The sequence below is a fragment of the Rhinoderma darwinii genome (genome assembly GCF_050947455.1).
Source record: "Rhinoderma darwinii isolate aRhiDar2 chromosome 5 unlocalized genomic scaffold, aRhiDar2.hap1 SUPER_5_unloc_34, whole genome shotgun sequence".
Taxonomy (NCBI): domain Eukaryota; kingdom Metazoa; phylum Chordata; class Amphibia; order Anura; family Rhinodermatidae; genus Rhinoderma; species Rhinoderma darwinii.
In genome coordinates, this window is record NW_027461792.1 from 553,172 (window position 1) to 563,712 (window position 10,541).

Genomic DNA, 10,541 nt, shown 5'->3' on the forward strand with positions numbered 1-10,541 from the left:
CCATTCTATCCTAACATTCAGATCTTTATACTGGTTACGTAGTCTAGTAGCTTGTTTATGTCCCCATTTTACAAAAAAAATTTTAATCTGCACTTTCACCCAATCCCACCACTTAAGCACATCTTTAAAACTATTTTTCTCCCTTTTCCACACAGCATACTTACACTTAAACTCATCCATCACTTCCACATCCTCTAATAATCTACTATTCAACTTCCATACACCCCTCCCAAAACTAAATTTACAATTACCTTCCATCCATACTTGCAAACATACATGATCCGAAAATGGTACCTCACTTTGAACAAAAGTCTTACAAACTAGATTCTTGGATACACATATACGGTCAATCCTAGACTCAACCCCTCCTCTGTCTGATTTATACGTTGGTGGTGGTGGCTTACCCAAATGCATTTCTGCCGTATCTAGAAAAGAAAAGTCAGACATTAATTGATTTAACTTTTTCCCGGTCACATCCAGGCCCTCTCCATCAAAGGAGCAATTGAAATCTCCTACAAAAATTGTAGGTATCCTCCCAGGTAGGAAAAGGCTCAGCTTTTCTAACAAAGCCAGCCTACTCGCCCTGTCTGTAGGGCAATACGTATTTATCACCCTGACCCTAAATCCCCTACAACACACTACTGCAATCAAACATCGACCTATTTCAACCACTGTGTAACTCTCCAAGTTTATACCCTTATTCCCCAGTAGTATCCCTACACCATCATTTTTATTAAACGAAGACCCTGACCAAACACATTGCCCATGGGGCCAATCCCCCTCCCCCGGTGGTTCAGATATGCCACATTCCTGCAGGCAAGAAATTTCTGCTCCAAGATTCCTGACATGATCCAAAACTAAAGCACGTCTAGACTTAGATGCTATTTGTCTGACATTTATGGATATGACATTAAATGTAGTTTTGGAGCCCATATCTTGATCTTTTTACGAACGTAACCACCGATACCCCACTGTCTGATCAGCCTACGCCTCCTGGAGGCTGGCAACCGGACACAAAGACAGCTTTTTCTGCGTCCTCCCCTAAAAAAGGAAAATCCTCAGAGAAATGAGAGATAGGGTAAATTCCCCTGTCTGGGCTGGCTCCATCCTCACTCAAGGGTGACAGCATAGTACGTAGTCTTTTGGAAGACGACCCTTCTCCCTCCTCCTCAGCAGATCTCACAAGAGAAGATGGAAAGTCTCCTTGGCCACCTCCGCCATCTTGTTCTATGTAAATTCCTTCCCAGGACAAGACCGGAGTCCTGGAGAGAGAAGCATCTATCTCACCATCCCCCCTCAAACCAGTCAAGTCATCAGAGGGGTGAGGCAGGTCTCCTTCCAACAAAGCCACTTCCATTTCTTCAGCCACCGTTTTGCTAGCATGAGTTAGCTCAGTGAGAGCTTCAGCAGGCTCCCCAGGAGGTGATGGCCCAGCAGGCCCTCTGGGAGGCGTCGGCTCAGCAGGCTCCTTAGGCGTCGGCTCCTGAATTTCCTGTACAACAGAGCTTAGAAGCACATTAGATGTACTGACACTGGCTTCACCTGCTACTACCTCCGCCATAGTCCTCACCCTCTTATTTTTTGCACGCATTGGGCAGTTTTTAAATGCATGTCCCACTGTACTACACATATTGCACACAATAGGATTCTTACAGTCTTTAGCCAGATGACCATCCTGGTTGCATTTGTTGCATGTAACCCCTTCCTGTGTGCAGTCTTCATAAGTATGCCCATACGTTTTACACTTCCTGCAAAACACAGGAGGCTGGGGAAAAAATAAATAACCTTTATCACGGCCAATTGCAAAATTTCTGGGAGGGTATTTAACCCCCAATGGTCCTGCAGGGTCTTCTTCAAAGCGCACAAAAAACTTATGTTTTCCAGTCCATATAGACTCAGTGTTTAGAACCTGGTGGGAATAACTTGCATAGGAGCAGTACTTCCTTAGAAAAGAAAGAATGTCCTCCACCAACACATGAGGATTGTACATAAGCACAACCAATGGCACATCATTGTTATACAGCACAGTGAAGACAAGTCCATCCAGATCAGTATTTCGCAGGTTTGCCTTGATTGTCGCATACAAATTGTAACAAGCATTGAGACTGTTGAGAACAAGAGTAAAACGGTTACCTCTAGGGTCCTGAAGGCATAGAATGTCGCTCCTGCTGACATTGAGGGTCTTGAAGAGGATGTCTTGCACCAGATGCTTCAATGAAAACAGATCTCTTTTATCCAAGGGTACGTCAATACCAAAAGCGTTCTTGATCCGGGTTTCCCCGATCCCAGCGTAGCGGAGCCTAGCTCCCATGATCGCTCTACTAATGATCACCCAGCCTACCCCCTAATAGCAGCAGATGGCTTAAGCCACCGAGGTGGCGATGCCAAAAGGCCAAGGGCATGACATGCTGATCACCTAATGACACGAGATCGTGCCAAAAGGCCGAGAAGCGATAACCCGAATGGGCCGGCCGTTGACCGAGCCTGTCCCATACTGCTGTTCACCCCTTGCAGCGATTCAGCCTACTCCTAGGCAATTCCATGGGGCCCTGCAGGCTCACACACATTTACAGCTACTAAGCGGGAGGTGAATAAAGGCCGGAGAGGAAGCTACACAGGATTTGCTTCTTTTGCTTGCACCACAATGCAGTGCTGAAAGAGGAGGAATCTACATAAAAACGCCTTCCTGGCAACGCCCAAATGCCCTCCTGCCATGCAGATAAACACTGGCAGCGGCAGCAAGTGCATGCCCACAGCCACCCCTTGTTCCTTCACACCTTGTATCAGCTGTAATCCAGTCCAGTCCAGTGCTGCCTGCTGAGCAGCACTGACCAACACTGCCTGGGCCCAGGCTTTTATCTATCTCTGAGGCAGGCCCCATTATGATGTCAGAAAGCTGGCTCTGGAATCCTGAGGGCTCCACTATGACACGTGCAAAGTTCCGTCTGAACTTTATATAAGACGGTGAGGCTCAGTCAGTCACTCAGTGTTGCCTGAGAGGGCAACACTGCAACAGCCGGCCGCCAGGCTGTCTTTTTTTTGCACATTTATTTGCCTCCAGGAGGCCACAAGAGGGAGACAAGGGACTGCAAAATGGAAAATAAGCATCCACCAACTTTACAGACAACTTCTCCTTGCTCCTACAACCTCCATCCTTGCACAGTTTGTTATTCTTCTAGGTAACATAGTAACAAATCCAAATTGCTGCTCTCTTTGTAGGCAAGCAAGGGTTTGTTGCAACTGCAATTCTTACTTCTTCTTGAAATGTAGGGACGACAGTACATTCCATCACATCCATCTAGTGTACACAGGTAGGTCCATTGTGGCGGGTAGGCGGCTGGCTGCTTTAATGGCTGTTTGCTGTTCCCCTACTCCACTCCACTCCACTATTTGACTGTGGTGCTGCATCAATCAGTGGCTGGCTCAGGTGCAGCTCTTTAACTTACCTAGGAGGGAGGGAGGGCGGAGAGAAGACAAGGAAGGTGAATGAGCTGTTCCAATGTGAAATGCCGGAAACACAGAAACACAGAAGACACACACACACACACACAACAAGAGGTGGCAATGTATTAATTAATTGCATTTAATAAATGAGCTCATTATCACACATGACTGTACAAATGCATTGTCCAACAGGTGTTGAAATAATGGGATTAAAAGGGGAGATCCCATCAGAAAGACAAAAACAATAGCAAACACAAATAGCACTTTTGGAATCTGATTTTAGTCAACACATAAGGGAAGGGTGCACCGGTCCTGGAAATACTGCAATACCAGGTCAATGCGTGGAGTGGACAGAGCAAGCTCTATTTCCATCTCCCTGTTCTAAAAATCCATTTAATATATGGTCCCCAGATAGGGGACGTATCAGATATTAAACTGATAAGAACAGATTTTTTTTCAGTTGGCTACCCCCTCGCGGGGGTGTCAATGATTTATTAATAAAAATTCAATTTTACAATAGATAACACTACAATTACATCAAACATTTTCATATTGTTACAATAGTAAAAATCAAATTACATTAATATTTATAGGGGGACATGGTGGCAAATCTTTATTTATTGGAGTTCCAGTCAGTCACAAACCATTTATTTAGAAGGGTGGCATTTGCTTTCCTGTCAATTAAATAATATAAATACATCTCACTAAAACAAAGACCTAAAACATCATCCGTTGTTAAAACGTCGTGTTTAAAAAGAAGGATGTTCCTGGCCTTCCAAAGAGCTTCTTTAGCGCAATTCATCGTCTTCCATGCTATTGTCTTCTGATTCGCGGTCGGGCATCCAAATTGTCCATATAAAATATCATCGTAACATAAGTCCTTCAGGTCTGCCATCTTTTCCATAAGAGGGAATATCTTTTTCCAAAAATGTTGTGCAAAGTAACATGTCCAAAGTAAATGACGCACTGTCTCCTCAGCCTGGCAGCCTTCCCTCGGGCAGACGGCAGACCTCGCGAATCTTCTTCTGTATTGGAATGCCCGGCATGGAAGACATTGATGAATGCAGCTCCAGGCCAGGTCCTTCTGTGTGTTAAAGAGATAAAATATGTTAGACATTTTCCAGATAAAACCACTGCGTTTTTCGTTAAAATTGTCTATTCTGCTGACCGCATCCTCTCTTTTTAGGTCGATTAAAAGCTTCTTGCTATTTTTAAGATCATTAATACTCTTCCCTTTTAATTTAAATAAAGCAACTATTTTTTCTAAAATTACATATTGTGGGGGTAAATTAAAAGCATAAGGTGAGGTTAAAATAATCTGGAACCACCCACACCTTCGCATAAAAAACCCTGTATTATAACGTAAATAAAACGACCAATAGTGCTCTTTAAAAAGGGAATTAAAACAGAAGCTAAAAAATTTTAGTAAAAGAAACCTATTAAAATCTGGAAAGTCTTTGCCACCCTTTGGTTTGGACTTCATCACGATTCCTCTCTTTAATTTCTCCATTCTGGAACTCCAAAAGAAAGTAAAACAAGCTTTGGTTATTTTTCTCAGTAAAACCGTGGGAGGAGGGAAAACCATACTCAGATATAAAAGCAGGGGTAAAATGACCATTTTAATAATTAAAATTTTTCCCTCCATAGTAAGCTTCCTCATATTCCACATACATATCTTCTTGTTTACTTTCTGCGCCACCATGTCCCAACTGATAAAACCATTGTCGTACTCACTGAAGGAGACCCCTAAAATTTTAATATTATCCGACACAGGAACTGGTATGTCACTAAAAACCATGCTTCCTATGCTTAAAATACTACTCTTGCTAAAGTTTATCTTAAAACTGGAAGCACAGCAATAAAACTCTATCTGCTTGAGGGCTCTCTGAAGCGACCGGGTGTCCCTGCATAATACCGCTACATCATCCATGTACCCCACTGCTTTAGCCTCTATGCCGCCTCCCCCTGGTAGGGGGACTCCACGTATCAACTTGTCTCGGCGAATTGCGCATAATAGAGGCTCTAACGCACATATAAAAAGCAGTGGGGACAAGGGACACCCCTGCTTCACCCCAGAGTTTAAAAATACGTCCTGTGTCTTAAAACCATTTACTAAAATCTTACTTGTACAATTTTTATAAAAGGCTTTGATGGATAATAAAAATCCTTCAGGTATACCCATACGCTCTAAAACCTTAAACAAATAAAAGTGAGAGACACGGTCAAAAGCTTTTTCAAAGTCTATTGATAAAATTGCTAAATTATTCTTCTTAGACCTCGTGTCCTCAATCACATCTTTAATAAGGTTAAGATTGTCCCAGATGCTGCGGCCTGGCACCCCACATACTTGGTTGGAATGTATTATGTGGGGTATTATGGCTTTCATCCGGTTCGCACATAATTTAGCCATGATCTTGTAGTCGCTGTTTAGAAGGGTTATTGGTCTCCAGTTCTTTAAAACTGCGATGTCACCCGTCTTGTATAATAGGGAGACCTCACCCTTCTGCCAGGACTTAGGCAGCATCTTGGATTTAAAAACTTCTGCGTATAGTAAAAACAAATCTTCTTTTAAAAGATCATAAAATTTTACATAAAACTCACTGGGTATACCGTCCGGACCAGGAACTTTACCTGCTTTAAAACTTTTAACTGTTTCTAAAATCTCCTGCTCCGTCAGGTCCTGCAATAAAAAATTCTGGGAGACAGGGTCTAAAACAGTGGTAATCTCCTTCAGTGAGTCACGCATAAAATCACGATCCACAGTCTTAACATTAAAAAGGTCAGTATAAAACTCATGAACTTTACTTAAAAGACCCTGTACATCCGACACACCTTCAATATTTTTGATGACAGCCCTTTTATTGTTGATTTTTTTAAAAAAGTACCTGGAGCAGGTCTCGTTCTCCTCTATGTTTTGAATTTTTGAACGAAAGATTATTTCTTTACCTTTCTGCTCCAGGCACTGGGCTATCTCCTTTTTAAGGTCGGTGATGTCGGCTTCCACTTCTATTTCATTGTCTCGCATTTTGTACAGGGTCTGCAGACGGGTGTTTAGTGTATTAAAAACAGCATATTTTATTTTGGCTTTTACCACACTCTTTTTAATAAAAAAATCTTTTATTTTACTTTTCATCTTCTCCCACCATGCACTGATGGGAGCTCTGGTATCTCTCACCCGCCTGCTTTTCTTGTAAAATTCAATAAAATCGGTTAAAACCTGTGGATCATCTAAAAGGGAAACATTCATCTTCCAGGACTTCTTACAAATAAGATTATTAAGATCACGCTTCACATAAAAAGATAAAAGCCTATGATCTGAAAACACGTTGGTTAAAACTTCACATTTAAAAGGCAGTAAGTTCTCATTACAAAATATAAAATCTATCCTGGAGCTACAGGTGGCGTTGCTCCAGGTAACGCCGGCTTCCTCTGGACTGCTCCTGTTACATTCTTTGTAAACATCTTTTAAATTAAAATCGCTCACCATATTTTTGAGCAGTCCAGAGGTCTTATCGTAATTTCTGCTTGTAGCACTTGTAAGCCGGCGTTCCCCTCTCAGGATACAGTTAAAATCACCTGCGAGGATAAAAGGCTCAGTTGTGTTAATAAAAAGAGGTAAAACTTCTAGCATTTCTGCCCTCTCATTTTTATCAGGTGAGCCATAAAAATTTAAAAACTGCCATTTCACACCGTCAATAAAAGCCTTAACCAATAAAATACGTCCTGGTAAGATTTCTTGAATAAAATCAATTAAAACGTTTCCCTTAAATAGAATGGCGACCCCTGCTGATCTGGACTCGTTTGATCCAGACCAGACGGATGGACCATATTTCCAATCTTCTTTATATTTGGTGTACTTCATCGTATGGGGAATACCGCACTCCTGCAGGAAAAAAACAGAGGCTGCCAGGCAAGATAAAAAATTGAAGAGAGCAACCCTTCTTACTTTAGACTTGGCGCCCCTCACGTTGAGGGATATTCCCTTTAGTTCAGACATTGTGGAGTTTTGAATGCGTATTTGATTTTAAAATAATAAATAGTAGCGGTATTTTAAAATCACACATTTTCTCCACCAGCAATACCAAATATCTCACTTGGGCTCAGATACCCGCCCCCGTCCGAATCATTTGTCAGGAGGGAGAACGAAGGAGAGGAACTACCTTCGCTGAGGGTAACGCCAGCAACCAAACTTCTGCGTACGGGGAGCCCAAACTCATTCGGATCTCCCTGGGTCTCAAACGGTTGACCGTCTAGGTCGGGTGGGTCCCCTAGGGGGCTCGCACCTCCCCCCTGGGACCATGCAGGCCCTTCTGGAGGGGGAGGTTGCGCACAAGGTGGGGTGTCAGTTTCCACGGGGGGAACAGTGCCCGCCCTCCTCACCAGTCGCGGCGAGGAGGGGGTTCTAGGAGGAGCCGCATCGTTTTTCACCGTTGTGTCCATCTGCTCCTCCCCTGTCTCCCCCCTACTGACTCTGGCTTGCCTCCCTTTTTTACGGGGACCCACCGGCACCTCGTCCTCTTCATCCGACGAGGATGCCAGAGACCCAGGGCTTGGAGCAGGCCCGGCACCCCCTGAGCAACCAGCCTTCTGGGATGCCTCAGTTTTTCCGGCCTGCTCCTTTTCCGCCTTCCGCTTAGTCTGCCGCTTTTCCTTCGCACTGGGCTCCCCTTTATCCTCCAAGGTTGCTGGCTGCGAGGTACCTGTTTTGGCTCCAGTCCCTCGCACCTTTGAAGCCCAGGTACCTCTCTCCTCTTTCGTGTGGCTGGTCTGTTCCTCTCCCTGGGGACGGGTTTGGTCCGCTGGTGGAGCACGTGGGGGCGCTCCGGGTTGCTCATCTTCTTCGCCTAGGTACCTATAGGGGCAAGAAAAATACAGATGACCAGTTTTCTGACAAAAGTTACATTTTTTTTCTCCTATGCATTCTCTTATTGTGTGCTCTTTGCTTCCGCAGTTTCTGCAGGTGACATCGCAGTTGTAACTGGTATGCCCATAGGTACCGCAGGCCCTGCAGAAGTTTGGCATCCCCGAGAAGTAGAGGTCGCCATTCACTGTTCCAATTTTAAAACGAGCCGGTGGGAGTCTCGTATTTTGGGTGGAGGGGTCCTTTATCAAAGTCACTAAGTACTTCCACTTGACGGTCCACACACCGCACTCGTTCATAACTCTCCCCATAAGCTTGATGTTCTTGAAGTAGGCAGCTAAGAATGCTGCCACTTCCTGGTCCTTCACATATGGGGAATACATCTTAATCACCACGAGTTTGGTTACCTCAAAAGCATGCTCTATTACCTGGACTCCCAAAGACGTGAGTTGAACTTTTTCCCTCTCAGCTTTGTCCATAGCATCACGGAGGATACCTTCTCCAACAAAAGTTATGTCAAAAACTCCACGCCTTGGGTAATCCTGGATCGCCAAAATTTCATGCTTGCGGACCGCCAGCAACTTCTCGAGGATTTCGTATACGAGGAACTTGACACCTCGTGGACCGCCTCCACCCTCTGCCAAGATGACTCTAGCAGAGTTTCGCAGCCGGGCGTACACCGGCACCGCATCGGGTTCGCCTGCCATTAGCGTGGCCAGGTCGAACCGCGCAGCTTTCGCTGCGCCCCTTGACGTACAGAGACCAAGGGGCTGGGGGGATCGCAACTCGTTGCTCAGGACTAAGCCTCTCTCCCAAATAGCAGCACGGGGGTGAAGTCCAGGCGAACCTGGACGATCCCCCGAGGCCGAGAGAGAGGGTACCTGAGCACCTTCTGACTAAAAACCTCCTGTATAAATACACTTGGTCTTAGCCAAAAGGCCGAGAAGCGATAACCCGAATGGGCCGGCCGTTGACCGAGCCTGTCCCATACTGCTGTTCACCCCTTGCAGCGATTCAGCCTACTCCTAGGCAATTCCATGGGGCCCTGCAGGCTCACACACATTTACAGCTACTAAGCGGGAGGTGAATAAAGGCCGGAGAGGAAGCTACACAGGATTTGCTTCTTTTGCTTGCACCACAATGCAGTGCTGAAAGAGGAGGAATCTACATAAAAACGCCTTCCTGGCAACGCCCAAATGCCCTCCTGCCATGCAGATAAACACTGGCAGCGGCAGCAAGTGCATGCCCACAGCCACCCCTTGTTCCTTCACACCTTGTATCAGCTGTAATCCAGTCCAGTCCAGTGCTGCCTGCTGAGCAGCACTGACCAACACTGCCTGGGCCCAGGCTTTTATCTATCTCTGAGGCAGGCCCCATTATGATGTCAGAAAGCTGGCTCTGGAATCCTGAGGGCTCCACTATGACACGTGCAAAGTTCCGTCTGAACTTTATATAAGACGGTGAGGCTCAGTCAGTCACTCAGTGTTGCCTGAGAGGGCAACACTGCAACAGCCGGCCGCCAGGCTGTCTTTTTTTTGCACATTTATTTGCCTCCAGGAGGCCACAAGAGGGAGACAAGGGACTGCAAAATGGAAAATAAGCATCCACCAACTTTACAGACAACTTCTCCTTGCTCCTACAACCTCCATCCTTGCACAGTTTGTTATTCTTCTAGGTAACATAGTAACAAATCCAAATTGCTGCTCTCTTTGTAGGCAAGCAAGGGTTTGTTGCAACTGCAATTCTTACTTCTTCTTGAAATGTAGGGACGACAGTACATTCCATCACATCCATCTAGTGTACACAGGTAGGTCCATTGTGGCGGGTAGGCGGCTGGCTGCTTTAATGGCTGTTTGCTGTTCCCCTACTCCACTCCACTCCACTATTTGACTGTGGTGCTGCATCAATCAGTGGCTGGCTCAGGTGCAGCTCTTTAACTTACCTAGGAGGGAGGGAGGGCGGAGAGAAGACAAGGAAGGTGAATGAGCTGTTCCAATGTGAAATGCCGGAAACACAGAAACACAGAAGACACACACACACACACACAACAAGAGGTGGCAATGTATTAATTAATTGCATTTAATAAATGAGCTCATTATCACACATGACTGTACAAATGCATTGTCCAACAGGTGTTGAAATAATGGGATTAAAAGGGGAGATCCCATCAGAAAGACAAAAACAATAGCAAACACAAATAGCACTTTTGGAATCTGATTTTAGTCAACACATAAGG

General features: G+C 45.0%; 1 non-coding gene across 1 annotated transcript; it reads right to left on the bottom strand.

Annotated features, from left to right (window-relative positions):
• Nucleotides 1-3,740: 3,740 nt before the first annotated feature.
• LOC142690622 (U2 spliceosomal RNA) lies at nt 3,741-3,935 on the bottom strand. Its single transcript, XR_012859352.1, has one exon. It is a non-coding gene; the product is annotated as a U2 spliceosomal RNA (small nuclear RNA).
• Nucleotides 3,936-10,541: the final 6,606 nt, after the last annotated feature.